This window comes from Mytilus galloprovincialis, chromosome 1, assembly GCF_965363235.1.
Source record: "Mytilus galloprovincialis chromosome 1, xbMytGall1.hap1.1, whole genome shotgun sequence".
Taxonomy (NCBI): Eukaryota; Metazoa; Mollusca; class Bivalvia; order Mytilida; family Mytilidae; genus Mytilus; species Mytilus galloprovincialis.
The window spans coordinates 69,492,527-69,512,048 of NC_134838.1; positions in this window are offsets into that span (position 1 = coordinate 69,492,527).

Below are 19,522 nucleotides of genomic sequence, written 5' to 3' on the forward strand. Positions count from 1 at the left end.
CAGCTCTGAATTTGGATTGTGATTAAATAGTTGACTAAGCTTAGGTTTCTGACACAAAATGAATGTGGTCTAATGAACTTAAAATATTTTGTTTTGCTTTGGAGCAATTCACTATGCTGCTGAATATTTAAAATCCTTTCAAAAAAAAAAACATTTGAAGAAATTTTCTTTTTAATTTCAGAAATGAGAAAAATTGACCCCCCCTCCACAATTTTTTTTTCACCTCCCCCTTTTCCTTATTCAAAAATGATCTCAATTCAAATTTCTAATGGAGTTTGCAACAATAACTACTCATTTAAATACATCATAAAATATTAAAATATAAAATGTCATACAGTCTTGGTAATAATTAATAGTAATTTCTAAAAAAATAAATGGGGAATGTGTCGAATATAAACCCTTTTATAAATTGCATATTTGTCTTTATGTAATATAGATTTTTATCAATAAAACGACATCAAAGATTCATCAAAGATTTAATTTAATATATAATATATAAAACTAAAACTACAGCCGGCCACTCTAAAAACATTCAGAAATATAAATAGCAATATCTATGGAAAGCCAAAAAAAGAAAAAAATATATAGTGAAAACCTACGGGAGACCGCTCTGAGGACGGTGAGACCCTGGTTTTTCATTATCCCAAATTCAACGATATTATAGACTTTGTAGTATATAAAATTGGGTGTATATTTAAACGTGACTAGAAGGATTTTGGGTTATGGGTATTGAAAATACATAAATGGGCAACTTTGAACCTCTGTGGTGGCCAGACGGGCCCGGATCCCAGAAAAATATTTAAGTGGGGAATAGCCTGGGTCAACACCTTTGAAATGAGCTAGGTCCGGTTCGGAACTTTGCCGTAGGAATATGCCGAAGAGTACCGAATGTGTGGTCGATATGGAAAATACATAAATGGGCAACTTTGAACCTCTGTGGTGGCCAGACGGGCCCGGATCCCAGAAAAATATTTAAGTGGGGAATAACCTGGGTCAACACCTTTGAAATGAGCTAGGTCCAGTTCGGAACTTTGCCGTAGGGATATGCCGAAGAGTACCGAATGTGTGGTCGATATGGAAAATACATAAATGGGCAAATTTGAACCTCTGTGGTGGTCAGACGGGCCCGGATCCCAGAAAAATATTTAAGTAGGGAATAGCCTGGGTCAACACCTTTAAAATGAGCTAGGTCCAGTTCGGAACTTTGCCGTAGGGATATGCCGAAGAGTACCGAATGTGTGGTCGATATAAAAAATACATAAATGGGCAACTTTGAACCTCTGTGGTGGCCAGACGGGCCCGGATCCCAGAAAAATATTTAAGTGGGGAATAGCCTGGGTCAACACCTTTGAAATGAGCTAGGTCCAGTTCGGAACTTTGCCGTAGGGATATGCCGAAGAGTACCGAATGTGTGGTCGATATGGAAAATACATAAATGGGCAACTTTGAACCTCTGTGGTGGCCAGACGGGCCCGGATCCCAGAAAAATATTTAAGTGGGGAATAGCCTGGGTCAACACCTTTGAAATGAGGTAGGTCCAGTTCGGAACTTTGCCGTAGGGATATGCCGAAGAGTACCGAATGTGTGGTCGATATGGAAAATACATAAATGGGCAACTTTGAACCTCTGTGGTGGCCAGACGGGCCCGGATCCCAGAAAAAATATTTAAGTGGTGAATAGCCTGGGTCAACACCTTTGAAATGAGCTAGGTCCGGTTCGGAACTTTGCCGTAGGGATATGCCGAAGAGTACCGAATGTGTGGTCGATATGGAAAATACATAAATGGGCAACTTTGAACCTCTGTGGTGGTCAGACGGGCCCGGATCCCAGAAAAATATTTAAGTGGGAAATAGCCTGGGTCAACACCTTTAAAATGAGCTAGGTCCGGTTCGGAACTTTGCCGTATGGATATGCCGAAGAGTACCGAATGTGTGGTCGATATGGAAAATACATAAATGGGCAACTTTGAACCTCTGTGGTGGCCAGACGGGCCCGGATCCCAGAAAAATATTTAAGTGGGGAATAGCCTGGGTCAACACCTTTGAAATGAGCTAGGTCCGGTTCGGAACTTTGCCGTAGGGATATGCCGAAGAGTACCGAATGTTTGGTCGATATGGAAAATACATAAATGGGCAACTTTGAACCTCTGTGGTGGCCAGACGGGCCCGGATCCCAGAAAAATATTTAAGTGGGAAATAGCCTGGGTCAACACCTTTGAAATGAGCTAGGTCCAGTTCGGAACTTTGCCGTAGGGATATGCCGAAGAGTACCGAATGTGTGGTCGATATGGAAAATACATAAATGGGCAACTTTGAACCTCTGTGGTGGCCAGACGGGCCCGGATCCCAGAAAAATATTTAAGTGGGGAATAGCCTGGGTCAACACCTTTGAAATGAGGTAGGTCCAGTTCGGAACTTTGCCGTAGGGATATGCCGAAGAGTACCGAATGTGTGGTCGATATGGAAAATACATAAATGGGCAACTTTGAACCTCTGTGGTGGTCAGACGGGCCCGGATCCCAGAAAAATATTTAAGTGGGGATAGCCTGGGTCAACATCTTTAAAATGAGCTTGGTCCGGTTTGGAACTTTGCCGTATAGATATGCCGAAGAGTACCGAATGTGTGGTCGATATGGAAAATACATAAATGGGCAACTTTGAACCTCTGTGGTGACCAGACGGGCCCGGATCCCAGGAAAATATTTAAGTGGGGAATAGCCTGGGTCAACACCTTTGAAATGAGCTAGGTCCGGTTCGGAACTTTGCCGTAGGGATATGCCGAAGAGTACCGAATGTGTGGTCGATATGGAAAATACATAAATGGGCAACTTTGAACCTCTGTGGTGGCCAGACGGGCCCGGATCCCAGAAAAATATTTAAGTGGGGAATAGCCTGGGTCAACATCTTTGAAATGAGCTAGGTCTAGTTCGGAACTTTGCCGTAGGGATATGCCGAAGAGTACCGAATGTGTGGTCGATATGGAAAATACATAAATGGGCAACTTTGAACCTCTGTGGTGGTCAGACGGGACCGGATCCCAGAAAAATATTTAAGTGGGGAATAGCCTGGGTCAACACCTTTGAAATGAGCTAGGTCCGGTTCGAAACTTTGCCGTAGGGATATGCCGAAGAGTACCGAATGTGTGGTCGATATGGAAAATACATAAATGGGCAACTTTGAACCTCTGTGGTGGCCAGACGGGCCCGGATCCCAGAAAAATATTTAAGTGGGGAATAGCCTGGGTCAACATCTTTGAAATGAGCTAGGTCTAGTTCGGAACTTTGCCGTAGGGATATGCCGAAGAGTACCGAATGTGTGGTCGATATGGAAAATACATAAATGGGCAACTTTGAACCTCTGTGGTGGTCAGACGGGACCGGATCCCAGAAAAATATTTAAGTGGGGAATAGCCTGGGTCAACACCTTTAAAATGAGCTAGGTCTGGTTCGGAACTTTGCCGTATGGATATGCCGAAGAGTACCGAATGTGTGGTCGATATGGAAAATACATAAATGGGCAACTTTTAACCTCTGTGGTGGCCAGACGGGCCCGGATCCCAGAAAAATATTTAAGTGGGGAATAGCCTGGGTCAACACCTTTGAAATGAGCTAGGTCCAGTTCGGAACTTTGCCGTAGGGATATGCCGAAGAGTACCGAATGTGTGGTCGATATGGAAAATACATAAATGGGCAACTTTGAACCTCTGTGGTGGCCAGACGGGCCCGGATCCCAGAAAAATATTTAAGTGGGGAATAGCCTGGGTCAACACCTTTGAAATGAGCTAGGTCCAGTTCGGAACTTTGCCGTAGGGATATGCCGAAGAGTACCGAATGTGTGGTCGATATGGAAAATACATAAATGGGCAACTTTGAACCTCTGTGGTGGCCAGACGGGCCCGGATCCCAGAAAAATATTTAAGTGGGGAATAGCCTGGGTCAACACCTTTGAAATGAGGTAGGTCCAGTTCGGAACTTTGCCGTAGGGATATGCCGAAGAGTACCGAATGTGTGGTCGATATGTAAAATACATAAATGGGCAACTTTGAACCTCTGTGGTGGCCAGACGGGCCCGGATCCCAGAAAAAATATTTAAGTGGTGAATAGCCTGGGTCAACACCTTTGAAATGAGCTAGGTCCGGTTCGGAACTTTGCCGTAGGGATATGCCGAAGAGTACCGAATGTGTGGTCGATATGGAAAATACATAAATGGGCAACTTTGAACCTCTGTGGTGGTCAGACGGGCCCGGATCCCAGAAAAATATTTAAGTGGGAAATAGCCTGGGTCAACACCTTTAAAATGAGCTAGGTCCGGTTCGGAACTTTGCCGTATGGATATGCCGAAGAGTACCGAATGTGTGGTCGATATGGAAAATACATAAATGGGCAACTTTGAACCTCTGTGGTGGCCAGACGGGCCCGGATCCCAGAAAAATATTTAAGTGGGGAATAGCCTGGGTCAACACCTTTGAAATGAGCTAGGTCCGGTTCGGAACTTTGCCGTAGGGATATGCCGAAGAGTACCGAATGTTTGGTCGATATGGAAAATACATAAATGGGCAACTTTGAACCTCTGTGGTGGCCAGACGGGCCCGGATCCCAGAAAAATATTTAAGTGGGAAATAGCCTGGGTCAACACCTTTGAAATGAGCTAGGTCCAGTTCGGAACTTTGCCGTAGGGATATGCCGAAGAGTACCGAATGTGTGGTCGATATGGAAAATACATAAATGGGCAACTTTGAACCTCTGTGGTGGCCAGACGGGCCCGGATCCCAGAAAAATATTTAAGTGGGGAATAGCCTGGGTCAACACCTTTGAAATGAGGTAGGTCCAGTTCGGAACTTTGCCGTAGGGATATGCCGAAGAGTACCGAATGTGTGGTCGATATGGAAAATACATAAATGGGCAACTTTGAACCTCTGTGGTGGTCAGACGGGCCCGGATCCCAGAAAAATATTTAAGTGGGGATAGCCTGGGTCAACATCTTTAAAATGAGCTTGGTCCGGTTTGGAACTTTGCCGTATAGATATGCCGAAGAGTACCGAATGTGTGGTCGATATGGAAAATACATAAATGGGCAACTTTGAACCTCTGTGGTGACCAGACGGGCCCGGATCCCAGGAAAATATTTAAGTGGGGAATAGCCTGGGTCAACACCTTTGAAATGAGCTAGGTCCGGTTCGGAACTTTGCCGTAGGGATATGCCGAAGAGTACCGAATGTGTGGTCGATATGGAAAATACATAAATGGGCAACTTTGAACCTCTGTGGTGGCCAGACGGGCCCGGATCCCAGAAAAATATTTAAGTGGGGAATAGCCTGGGTCAACATCTTTGAAATGAGCTAGGTCTAGTTCGGAACTTTGCCGTAGGGATATGCCGAAGAGTACCGAATGTGTGGTCGATATGGAAAATACATAAATGGGCAACTTTGAACCTCTGTGGTGGTCAGACGGGACCGGATCCCAGAAAAATATTTAAGTGGGGAATAGCCTGGGTCAACAGCTTTGAAATGAGCTAGGTCCGGTTCGGAACTTTGCCGTAGGGATATGCCGAAGAGTACCGAATGTGTGGTCGATATGGAAAATACATAAATGGGCAACTTTGAACCTCTGTGGTGGCCAGACGGGCCCGGATCCCAGAAAAATATTTAAGTGGGGAATAGCCTGGGTCAACATCTTTGAAATGAGCTAGGTCTAGTTCGGAACTTTGCCGTAGGGATATGCCGAAGAGTACCGAATGTGTGGTCGATATGGAAAATACATAAATGGGCAACTTTGAACCTCTGTGGTGGTCAGACGGGACCGGATCCCAGAAAAATATTTAAGTGGGGAATAGCCTGGGTCAACACCTTTAAAATGAGCTAGGTCTGGTTCGGAACTTTGCCGTATGGATATGCCGAAGAGTACCGAATGTGTGGTCGATATGGAAAATACATAAATGGGCAACTTTTAACCTCTGTGGTGGCCAGACGGGCCCGGATCCCAGAAAAATATTTAAGTGGGGAATAGCCTGGGTCAACACCTTTGAAATGAGCTAGGTCCAGTTCGGAACTTTGCCGTAGGGATATGCCGAAGAGTACCGAATGTGTGGTCGATATGGAAAATACATAAATGGGCAACTTTGAACCTCTGTGGTGGCCAGACGGGCCCGGATCCCAGAAAAATATTTAAGTGGGGAATAGCCTGGGTCAACACCTTTGAAATGAGCTAGGTTCGGTTCGGAACTTTGCCGTAGGGATATGCCGAAGAGTACCGAATGTGTGGTCGATATGGAAAATACGTAAAATGGGCAACTTTGAACCTCTGTGGTGGTCAGACGGGCCCGGATCTCAGAAAAATATTTAAGTGGGGAATAGCCTGGGTCAATACTTTTAAAATGAGCTAAGTACAGTTCGAAACTTTGCCGTAAAGAGATTCGCAGGAGTTCCGAAGAACCTCAATAAATGCGTTGTGTTTTCCATTTAAGTTTGATTGTCGTGATTGGTAATGAATAATACAATAACGTCACTCACTATAGCGTTACAGTTACAACGTTACCATAGCATAATGTTTGTACTTTACGTATTTTTCGACGACATTCTAGGGGCCGAGAAAACTGAAATATGTAACGAAAAATTATAAGAAAATGGGAGTTCACAATATAGATAAAAGAAATTTTAAATTAATGTCCATCTCAAATTAAACAATCTTGTTCCGTAACCTTAACTGATCACAACTAAAGTTTATCTCATAGTCCATTCATGGATATTTCTTCTTCCACATGCGATAGCTTCACTAAGCGGTAATTTTCTTTATGCGTTGCAAGTTCCTTTTCTGTATCTATTTGGCTTCTTGAGTCTACCAGTTGAGAGTGTGTTCGTTCGGACGGTCTAGGTAGCAAGTTTATTCCTTGGAAATTTTTCTCAAATGGGTTCATGTGCGATCTACTTTGTATGAGCCATTGCGATGTGTCTTTTGGTCTTCTTTTGGCAACGGTCGTACCTGAAGGTATATCATCTGGATGGTCATGTTTCCATAGCAACTTTGCCATGGACTTTCCTTTTTCGTTGTCAATAGCTGTGTCTAGTCTTCATTGACGTTTACCAGAGCTGTAGGTGTTGACGGATGGTTAGTATTTTATTGATTGGTCCTGATAACAAATAAGCGATCTTTGAGTGTACAGCGGGGGATCCTTTTCCTCTTATAACTCTGTCCTCGATAATTTACCAGTAGTAGTCGGCTCCTATCATGAGAAAGTCAATTTCGAAACGTTCTGTACTTAAGTTTGAGTCCTCTCTAATGTGGCAACTTTCTTGTAGTCTGTGAAATCTTGTTTTGAATCGGAACGGCAATATCTGGAACAATGAGTTTGTCGATATGGACTTTTTCTCCTAGGACGGTCTGTAACTGTATTGTTGCAGTGTCTTAGTTGCGAACCTTCTGGGATAAATCTCCTTACACAGACGGATGAATGCTTACTTTTTCAGTTAATTTCTGAGTTATAAAAGAACGCTGTGCTCCCTCGTCAAATAAAATGTTACATTCTACTTCTTGTTCGTTATTTACAACTGGTGCAGTTGCTGTTTTGAGGAGAATGTCATGACTCTGTTGTGAAGAATACATTACTCTAGTCTCGTTTGGTGTTTCAACTACGTTTGCTGACTGTTGTATTGTAGACTGCGGTGTCACACCTGGAATTACCTCTTTTCTTTTACATATGCAAGTATGATGCATTCCGTTACACTTTTTGCATCATTTAGTAGACTGGCATGCGGCCACTTGGTGTAACCCTTAAAGCATAACTGTTTCTGTTTTACAATTTGATTTCTTATGTTTGCGTCTGTTATTTTAGGGCGGATAGTGCCCACCTAAACAAAAAATACATGTATGTGTATTTACCTTCTTACGTGTGCCTGTGAATTTGCTCTTGTATGAATATGATTGCGTACCCATAAAAATGCAGTGGCGTACAATATGTCTGAATCCATGACTCCTTCGCCAGCCTCAAGTATTTCAATCTCTTTAGTTATTGATTTTCGTAGATTTTTCAATATCAAATTATATCTCCCGTGTTCTCTTGCAATAGGTTTTCTTATGTCAATTGGTAACTTGTTCAAAACTACAGGTACTAAAAGCGAACCATACATCTCAGGTGTTTGACAAAGTGACTCTAATCCTCGCACATATGATTCAAGTTTGTCTCCGTAAGACCTCAAGCTAAATGCATCATTTGTCGGTGCGGGTAAGCTCATGAGTGATTTCATGTAATCATTAAAAGTTTTGTGTGGGTTTCAAAATCGCTCTCTAAGCAATCAAACGGCTGTCTCATAATTGGCGTGCGTAAGCGCAAATCCTACTATGGATAGGCGGCGGCGAACCAGTAAAGTTGCGTGATTGATTTCCGGTAGGATTTTCCTCTGATGGAATTCGTTCTCTAGTGTTTAGCGTGTAAACGGCTGATGTGTTTGTATTAATAGCGTTTGATGTAGGTATATAGCATTCAGCGTTAGCGTTCATTGTTGACTTTTCTTTAAAATTAGAAGTATTGCTGGAGTATTTGATTGTTTGCCTTAGTTTACTGTCTAAATTAAACATATACTCATCCGATTCTGTAATTTCTTTTTCAATGTAATCCTCGTGTAGGACTTCTTTCATCTTCTCGTTTAAGTCATGAATAATCTTCTTTTTTCTGGGTTACGGCATACTCTATGGCCTTGAATTCCTCCATTTTGACGTTTTCAGGATTTTCCTTTAGCTCCTCGAATTTGATCCAAAGCTTCGTCGCGTATGCTCTGTTGCCAACACGTATTGCCTTTAACATCGTTTCCATTGTTGAACAAATTTCCCGTCAGTCATGGCACCATAAATGTAAAAGGATTTCAATAAATGCGTTGTGTTTTCTTTATACGTTTAATCATCGTGATAGCTAATGAATAATACAATAACGTCACTCACTATAGCGTTATGGTTACAACGTTTCCATAGCGTTATGTTTATATTTCGCGTATTTTCTGACAGGATTATTATGAAAAGTCTGTTAAGACACAACTTTAAACCCCAATGGTGGTCAGAATTGCCATGATCCCAGAAAAATATTAAAGCTCGGAACTTTGCCGTAAGGATATGCTAAGAAGTACCAAATATGTGGTTTGTAAGTAAAATACGTTATATGAATTTCTGAACCACTGTAATGGCCAGATGGCTCAGGATTATATAAAAAAAAGTAGTGAATAGCCTTGGTTAATACCAGTGGTGTAGAATAGAGAGTGCTGCCACACTTTCAAATTTAGTAACTAACAGTGAACGTGAAAGAAGGAAGATGATAGTGAAAAAAAAAGTGACGTCATATTAGTAAGTAAAAGTAATGGCGTAACATTATACAGGTAAAGTAGTGTCATGGTGTAAAAGTTAAAGTAGTCTGATTTAAAACTGTTGAATAGGAGTAAGGTGTTTAACGTTTTAGGGTAAGGTGTGTAAGGGTAAGAGGTGTTAGGGTTAGAATTTGAATAGGAGTACGGGGTGGTGTTTTTTAAATCGAAAAAAAAAACAAAATATAGAAATATTTTAAAAGTATTGAGATTACGATGGCATCTTATAATCAATATCATTTCATTGATCTGAATACCTTTGACACAAAAGAAAAACAAAAATGGAGGGACCTGCCAACAAATGAGGTGAACCAAATTATATAGACTACAAGTGTGGATGGAATATTTTGTGATAGTTACCTACTAATCTTAGTTTAAACAATATTTATTCAAAAAGTGCATGAAATATAAATATACAATATAAATACAGGGATTCGGAAACAAGAAAAACTTATATAAATCCGTCTCCCATTAGAAAAAATGACAAAATTAATCTTGAAGTCAAGGAAGTGGTAACAAGTAAGGTGTGGGCTTGTAGTGGGTTGTATTACGAACGAGAACGTTCATCAGAAGTACGATTGCCTACACCCTAATTAGACAGAAAATCGCGTGGTAGTATGTGTCCTTGTTTTCCTTTTCACATCTAGTAATCATTAAATTTTAAAAAAAATACAAGTGGTGGTTATGGGTGTAAAATTGAAAAAAAATCATTAAAAAAGACATGTGTGTGTGTGTGTAAGGTATTAAAAAAACAATGGCATTAACAAACAAAAACATAACGGGTCCGTCTATATTGTCGTTTAATAAACGTACTATACTTAATAAAGTGGTGGTGCTAGGTTTATAAAGACAATACCAACGGGTCATTTACAAATAACGGTAAACCAATTACATCGAATGGCAAAGGATTTTGGGTTAAAAAGATATAGTATGAATCCAAAAGACGTGTTGGTGAAGCTTATTGAAGACAAAACGCATCAAGTGTTACCCCGTACACAAGTGTTCACTAAAAATGAATTAATACTAAGAGCAAAGAAACGGGGTATACCTTATAGATCTAGGTAAAAGAAAAACGACTCCAACAAGACATAGGTAAGAAACCTGTTATTAAGGTGAAAGATGGTAGAAAAGAATTACAGTGATCATTGAACCATTTGTTAATTCATTTTTAAGGCAAATCGAAGTGCTTTACCTACATTTGATTAGTAAAATTTCAGACGCACAACAATTAAAGTAGGCATCGAAGGTACAATGAGTGCTTCTAGTACAGTTGGTAAAAACAAACCCTGCAACAGGTGACAGTGATTCCACTTTTTAGGTCAACTCAAGTTAGTATTACTCATGAATCAATGTATCAGTAATGATAGAAAAGGCAAAAGAAAGCAACTTGCATGCGTGATGGAAGTGAGTGAACGTTAGTTATATTGTAGAAGTACACCTTCATATGGATAAATTGTATCCCTGAAGTGTAAGTCTTACCTACGCCTTTCAGAAAAAACTAGCACAGAAGAAGACTATTATTTACGTGGGCTGTGTTCTCAAAATCACATAATGAAGAGGTGGATCAGAAAAGTACACACCGAGTGAGTCAATACAAAACATAGGAAAACGAGTTGCATAAAAAGGGGGGAGGGGCTAGTTATTGTCGTTGAAACATATTGACCAAATTTGAAAGGCTAAATACTATCTTGTATACTGTATGTGTTTGGGTATGGTGTTGAAATAAACAACAACTCTTAAAAAAATTTGAAGTGAAACCCGTTAGGAATTCAAAGAACATCAGAAAGGATAGAACTCACACAAACATGTTGTATTTAACCAATGCTACTAAACATCATTACTATTGGATAAAAAGATTATCACATTTGTTAAGTCCCCAAGTGTCATCCCACAATGGTAAAGTGTTATTGTCGAAGATGTATGAACCACTGTTGAAGTGAGGACTTTTTAGACCAACATTTAGTGTATTGTGATAAGAGGAATGGAGTAAAAATAGAGATGCAGAAGAAGATACCTTTACAATGTCATACAACTTAGTACAAACGTAAAATGCGACTTCCTTATGTTATTTATGCTGACATTCAATGTAACTTAGAACAGATAGACACTTGCCAACCTGACAAATTAAAAGCTTGCACGGATGTTAACCAAAAAAATACACCTTCTGGTTTAACTACCGTGTCAAGTATGCTCATTGGGAATACAAAGACACAAAAATGTACTCAGGGGAAGACATTGTTAAGAAATGTGTGTCTTGTATGGAGGAGATAATGAAGAAGATTACAGACATGACAGACATGTACATGGATAAAAAGGCCTGGTGATGACTGAAGTAGACCCCCAATGTTTTACAGCGAGTTAACATTGTCACACGTGCGATGATGAATTAGGAGAAGCAAAGTGCGTGAATACGGCCACTTGACAGGTAGGTATAGTGGTGCAGCACATAAAACAATGTACCTTAAACTGTCAACAATCTACCTTTGTTCCAATTGTGATTCATAACTTAACAGGGTATGACTCCCACTTGTTCGTAAAGGTGTTGGGGTTTACCGATGGTGAAGTGAACTGCATTCCCAACACTGATGAAAAGAACATATTTTTTTCTAAGAAAGTGGATGGGTAAGAAATGCTTTTCATCGATTTGTGTAGGTTTATGTTAAATTCGTTCCACACCTTATATATATTTAGCTAAGAATTTAAAGTTGAACCAATTAACGGTATGAAAGTCGTGATTTGGGTAGCATTATGAATTAATGATAAAAAATAATTATCTTATGATTTCATGAAGGGTCATTACAACATGACGAAAACACAACTACTATCTGCTGACCGACTTAACAATAAACACATTAGTGTGGTTAACTATGCTTATGTACAACATGTGTTTACTACATTTAACTGTCAAACATTACAAATTGTCAAGACTACCACGACTTGTACTTGAAAGGACACGTTGTGCAATTGGAAGATATCTTTAAAAACTTTAGTGCCTATTGTTTAAAATACAACGGGCTTGACGCATTTCATTATTACACGTCAACAGGGCTGGCTTACGATGTGGCGTTAAAAATAAGCAAAGTTAGATTAGAATTTTTACACGACCCAGAAATGTTACTTCTATTTGAATAAGCAACACGAAAAGGGGGCTGCTCAAATAAGCCGTCGCCATGGGGTGGCCAACAACAAATACATGAGTGACTACGACCCTTCACAACCAACGACTTTCTTGGAATACTTAGGTACTAACAATTTGTATTTGTTAGTCATGTCCGTAACCAACAGGGGTTTGGAATGCGTGGACCACCTTAAGTCATTGACATGTGGAAATATGAGGATGAGGTTGGGAACATAATTGAATGTGATTTGGATTACCCAGCAGACAATACATAGCCATAACAACTAATCATTTTTACATGAAAATATATAAATGAACAAGGTTCATAAGTTGGTACCGCATTTAGATTAAAACAAACGTGTAAAGTATGTTCTTCATCATAGAGTTTGAAACAGTGTTGTTCCCACGGGTTGGTATTAACCAAAGTGCATCGTGTGTCAAATTTTTAACAATCAATCTGGCTTAAATTTTTCATTGACCTGAACACTAACCTTAGAATCATAGCCAGCATCGTGTCTGAAAAGTATTCTTTTGAACTGATGAACAACTCAATGTTTGAAAATACCATGGAAACATACGTTTACGGGTGAATATAATATTAATGACTACTGATAGGCAACCGTTGAAACTAATAGCTAAACCCAACTGTGACCAATTCGTGGTGTATAACGAGTCCATGGTAGTAGTTATCATAAAGAAAACCAAACTCAAGCTTGACAAGCCTGTGTACTTGGGAGCATGCATCTTAGAAATTTCAAAGATTTTAAATGTACGACATTCATGTGGACTTAAAACCAACGGGAACAAAGTTCGACTACTGTTTACCGACACTGATATATAATTGAGCTTATAAATTCAAACCGACGACTTTTACAAAGACATATCTCACATTCAAAACAAGTTTGACACATCAGCCTATTGTATGGACAACCCGTTTCGGAATTCCGACCAACGTCAACAAAAAAAAAAAGGATTGGTATGCATGTGGTGGTCAAATGATGAAAAGTTTGTATGGCTTCTTACAAGATGTGAAAATATCGAATGGGTGATGGTCAACACACCAGGAAAGCTAAAGGAACGAATAAACAAGTCAATAGACAGAACATTACATTTAACGATTACAAGACGTGTTTGACGACCCAGTAAAGATGTCATAGAAAAATAAACGTCGTTCGCAATAACCTTCACAACGTTGTGTCTGGAGAAATTAACACAATATGAAAAACGTTAAATTTTAAAAGATGGAATCAGTGCCTTGGCACATAGACATTACAAAATTGAACAAAAAATACTATAAGGACGTGCGGTAATAGAAGTACCAATGCCTGGATTCATTAAACTTCTTAAAAAATCATTATACGAAGAACGACAATATTTATCATATGTAAATAGAATATGGATATTATTAAAAGACGATTGCAAATTCGCGCTAGTTTGGAGGACCGGAAACTGAAAATAAGTGATACGTGTACACTACATTCTATTTCCCAACAAGCTCCTATCAAACGGAGGGTAAAATAAATGATACGTGAACACAACATTCTACTTTCCAACAAGCCCCTATCAAACGGAAAATTGGAAAAAACAGTTAAAACTCTTCAGATATTCTATTTTCGAGGTGTATTAATGCAGGTTACCCTTTTTCAAAACCTTTTAATCCTTCAATTATGGGATCTGGAACCCATTGGACGTGTTAGTTCAAGACGACAACCAGCAAAGTGTATTTTGATTCTTACGGACTTCCACTCCCCTTACGTAATGGTAAATTACTTGAAATTTAAGATCTACTACATCACCGATGAACTTCAGATAAGAGCACCAGTGGTCTGTGGACACTTTTGTTAGTATGTGTCACAATTGTTGTCTGAAGGTAAACCTTGATGAAGTTGCGTTTCCATGACAGATAAATTTGGATTTTATGGAAATGGAGAAATAAATATGAGTCAATTGCTTGAAGAATTAAACATGAACGACAATCGTATCACTAAAATTAAATCACCGAATAATAATACGGATGCTGCAACAAAACGATGAGTCATGCGTCAATTGAAATACTATACGAAACAATTAGAATTACAATTACAATTCGCGTGTAACCAGATAAAGACGGATATAAAACGACTAGAGAAAGGATATGATACAACCATTAAAGAACTCGAGAAAGATGTAGATGAGTTTAGACCACTCTACAACAAGAACTCGAGGTAAATCAGATTAAAAACTCGACACATAAAACATTGATGAACTCTTGAAACTTTCCTGAAACTTTCTTGGTCAATAGAAATTTAAGAGCAAAACAATGAAGATCTAGAGAGTCTGAGCATGTGTATTCTATTGAAACATAATGGATGGAGATTGAAAGCCGTTAGTGGTTTATTATTTGGTAAGGACGTAGCCCAGATGTGTAAGCCTTCACCACAATACTCGTATTAAGTATCCTATATAATCTTGGGCAAATTGTCAAAGACTATACTTGCTAAAAGTAAAAGGTTGGTACTGCATATCTGATTGTTTGAATCAAGAGTTTAAGGACTTAGGTTACCCTCTCAAGCGAACAAAGACCTCTTTCACTCCACACCTGTTTCTTTTTCGCAAGACCTTTCCGATGCGGTTCAAATCCTGAACCGTCTTTCTAAGTTAAGGTTCATAAAAGGAACCTTGTACTTCTTCGTCAGTAAAATCCTTGAGGCGATACATTTGGGCTAAATGTTTAACATGTGGGACACAGTTAAGACTTTTCTCGGTCCACCTTTTTAAACATGCTTTTCTTTAAAGTTTTAAAACTGCGTCCGTCCCCTACTTTAAATTTAACCTGTTTTAATGGAAGAAGGTTACCATAAAAGTTCCATACACTTTATGTTCGTGTTCTGTTTGACTAACATTAATAGAAGCCATCTTAATTGATCTATATTTGGAGGTGTACTGATGAAACAGATTGGCCAATATAGGGATTCAAAGGTGTGCCTTAACGTACTTTTCATATTAACCACACATGCTTTCGGTATTTCTAGGCTTATCTCTATGGCAAAGTGTCGAACCAGACATAGCTTATTTGAAAAGCGTTGACCGAGGCTATTCACCACTTAAATATTTTTATGGGATCCGGGCCCGTCTGGCCACCACAGAGGTTCAAAGTTGCCCATTTATGTATTTTCCATATCAATCACACATTCGGTACTCTTCGGCATATCCCTACGGCAAAGTTCCGAACCGGACCTAGCTCATTTCAAAGGTATTAACCCAAGCTATTCCCCACTCAAATATGTTTCTGGGATCCGGGCCCGTCTGGCCACCACAGAGGTTCAAAATTGCTCTTATAGCGAATTTTACATATTAACCACACATTCGGTACTCCTCGGCATATCTCTACGGCAAAGTTCCGAACCGGACCTAGCTCATTTCAAAGGTGTTGACCCAGGCTATTCGCCACTTAAATATTTTTCTGGGATCCGAGCCCGTCTGGCCACCACAGAGGTTTAAAGTCGCCCATTTACGTATTTTCCATACCAACCATACATTCGGTACTTTTCGGCATATCCCTACGGCAAATTTCCGAACCGGACCTAGCTCATTTCAAAGGTATTAACCCAGGCTATTCCCCACTCAAATAATTTTCTGGGATCCGGCACCCGTCTGGCCACCACAGAGGTTCAAAGTTGCCCTTATAGCGAATTTTACATATAACCACACATTCGGTACTCCTCGGCATATCTCTACGGCAAAGTTCCGAACCGGACCTAGCTCATTTCAAAGGTATTGACCCAGGCTATTCGCCACTAAAATATTTTTCTGGGATCTGGGCCGGTCTGGCCACCACAAAGGTTTAAAGTCGCCCATTTACGTATTTTCCATACCAACCATACATTCGGTATACATTCGCCATATCCCTACGGCAAAGTACCGAACCGGACCTAGCTCATTTCAAAGGTATTAACCCAGGCTATTCCCCACTCAAATATTTTTCTGGGATCCGGGCCCGTCTGGCCACCACAGAAGTTCAAAGTTGCCCTTATAGCGAATTTTACATATTAACCACACATTCGGTAATCCTCGTCATATGTCTACGGCAAAGTTCCGAACCGGACCTAGCTCATTTCAAAGGTATTGACCCAGGCTATTCGCCACTTAAATATTTTCTGGGATCCGGGTCTGTCTGGCCACCACAGAGGTTTAAAATCGCCCATTTACGTATTTTCCATACCAACCATACATTCGGTACTTTTCGGCATATCCCTACGGCAAAGTTCCGAACCGGACCTAGCTCATTTTAAAGGTATTAACCCAGGCTATTCCCCACTCAAATATTTTTCTGGGATCCGGGCCCGTCTGGCCACCACAGAAGTTCAAAGTTGCCCTTATAGCGAATTTTACATATTAACCACACATTCGGTAATCCTCGGCATATCTCTACGGCAAAGTTCCGAACCGGACCTAGCTCATTTCAAACGTATTGACCCAGGCTATTCGCCACTTAAATTTTTTTCTGGGATCCGGAGCCGTCTGGCCACCACAGAGGTTTAAAATCGTCCATTTACGTATTTTCCATACCAACCATAGATTCGGTACTTTTCGGCACATCCCTACGGCAAAGTTCCGAACCGGACCTAGCTCATTTCAAAGGTATTAACCCAGGCTATTCCCCACTCAAATATTTTTCTGGGATCCGGGCCCGTCTGGCCACTACAGAGGTTCAAAGTCGCCAGTGGGTGACCCGTCACACCATCATTTAAGCAGTCTCTGGTGGGTTTTCACTATAAAATTCTGTTTTTCTTTTTCTGGCTTTCCTTAAATATTTTCTATTTATATTTTTAAATGTTTCTGGAGTGATGGTTTTTGTTTTTTTTTTATATATTATATATTGAATTACATCTTTTTGAATCTTTCTTGGCGTTTTATTGATAAAAATCTTTATTACATAAAGACAAATATGCACGTTATATAAGGGTTTAAATTCGAGGACAACGAAAATTTACGACAGCTTGAAAGGGTTATAAAACGAATTCCGACGTATCTTTTCCCTCATGCTTTTTAATGATTTTCAACTAAATTTGAATATTGAATCGACTGCTAACAGCCTGTTGGATATTGAATATCAATTATCGAATATCAAATATCGAACAGACCTCTAGCTTCACATACATATTTAAAACGGAATGAAATGCTTTTAAAATGATCAGTTCAAGCCATGAAATTGTCGATTTCCGCTAATACATTGCATTTAACGATGATTGAACGATTTTCGGAACGTTTGGGTCTCATGCAGTTTTTTGGTTTTTAGACATATCATCAAAATTGGCTGCTGGAAAAAAGTGGCTGCTATCTTGATTGGCCGATAAAAGTGGCTGCCAGCTTGAGTCTGGTTAAAATTTGGCGTAGAGGATCGCACCTCCAAAATGCGCTTACAAAACTGTAGATGTAATTTTTTAATATTATTTTTATTTTCAAACCCCCATATTTCCGAAGAATAGGTCAAAATAGGAACCACCAATGCATCAAATAATTTTGATCTATGCTATGCTTCCTCACTGCTTTGCCAGGTTAATAATACAGTTGAGGTCAGGAAAAGATGTATACATCCTGTATGTGGCTGTCATAAGTCAGTAGCTTGTAATTCTATATTTTGTCGTTTCTTGGTGTGTAAATTATATGTGTTTTCGTTTATTGTTTTGAACATAATAGATATAGGAAGACGTGATGTGAGTGCCAATGAGACAACTCTCTATCCAAATAACAATTTATAAAAGTAAACCATTATTGGTCATTGTACGGCCTCCAACACGGAGCCTTGGCTCACACCGAACAACAAGTTATAAAGGGCCCCAAAATTACTAGTGTAAAACCATTCAAACGGGAAAACCAACGGTCTAATCTATATAAAAAACGAGAAACGAGAAACACGTATAAATTACATAAATAAACGACAACTACTGTACATCAGATTCCTGACTTAGGAAAACTTCATTTGTTGGTTGGTTTTCTAGATTTTTTTACAGAGCTATGCTGGAGCAGTTGCTATATTGTTTAGTGTATGCTCATTGTTGTAGGTCAAACGGGGACCTATTGTTGATACCATCTGAGTTTTTATCGTTGCCTATATCGCTGCTCCTTTTGAACAAGAAGATGCGTCAAGTGGACACCATGTCACTCACTCTCTTGGTCAGTAAGTTAGTTTGGCATGTATTTTAGAAAGTACAAAAAATAATGATCAATTGCCTTAATTCTAAATTTGGCGTGACTACGACTTCATAATTCAATTGAATGTGACCGTAACTTCATGCTAAACTATCTTCAAGTATAAAATTAACCCGATACTGAACTGACGATGCAACGGACGGGGATGACCAACCAAAGACCTTTAAATAACATGTTTTCTTCTATCGTAGGCGGAACATATTAAATCGGCAATTGTTACTACAAACACTTTCATCTCTCAATTTACGGATATATCATTATATGGACAATAGACAGAGTGCCTAGGATTATGTTGATTTTTTTTAACGTAGTTACAGTTCCTTGATACTGTCCTCTTAACTGACATCATCAGATGCAAATAGATTCTTCATACACTTAAATGTGCCCTACGATAAACGATGTGTTCCAATAGTGCAACAGGAATATACCTAGCCGATGCGCACGATTTCACAGCGTTCGTGTCGCTAAACATATATTTATTTAGTGGATGGAGAGTTGTCTCATTGGCACTCATACCACATCTTCCTATATCTATGTTTATGAACTGGTTTTTTTTTGTCTGATCTTTTTCCTTTTTATCATTGGTTTTGTCTGTGCTTCTTCTTCTTATGGTTTTGATTTTTCATTCATCTCGATTTTGTTTTATAAAAAGTTTAAGGATTGTCAAACAAATAGTCCAAAAATACTATTTCGATTTTATTTTCACAATTAATAATTAATGAAACACTTTAAAACTTGGAATGATGCATATATATACCAGAAAAAAACTTGAAATGAAACTGATATGCACTTTTTAGTTTAATGTAAATAATAAACCAATTGAATAATAAACAAGAATGTGTCCACAGTACACGGATGCCCCATCCGCAA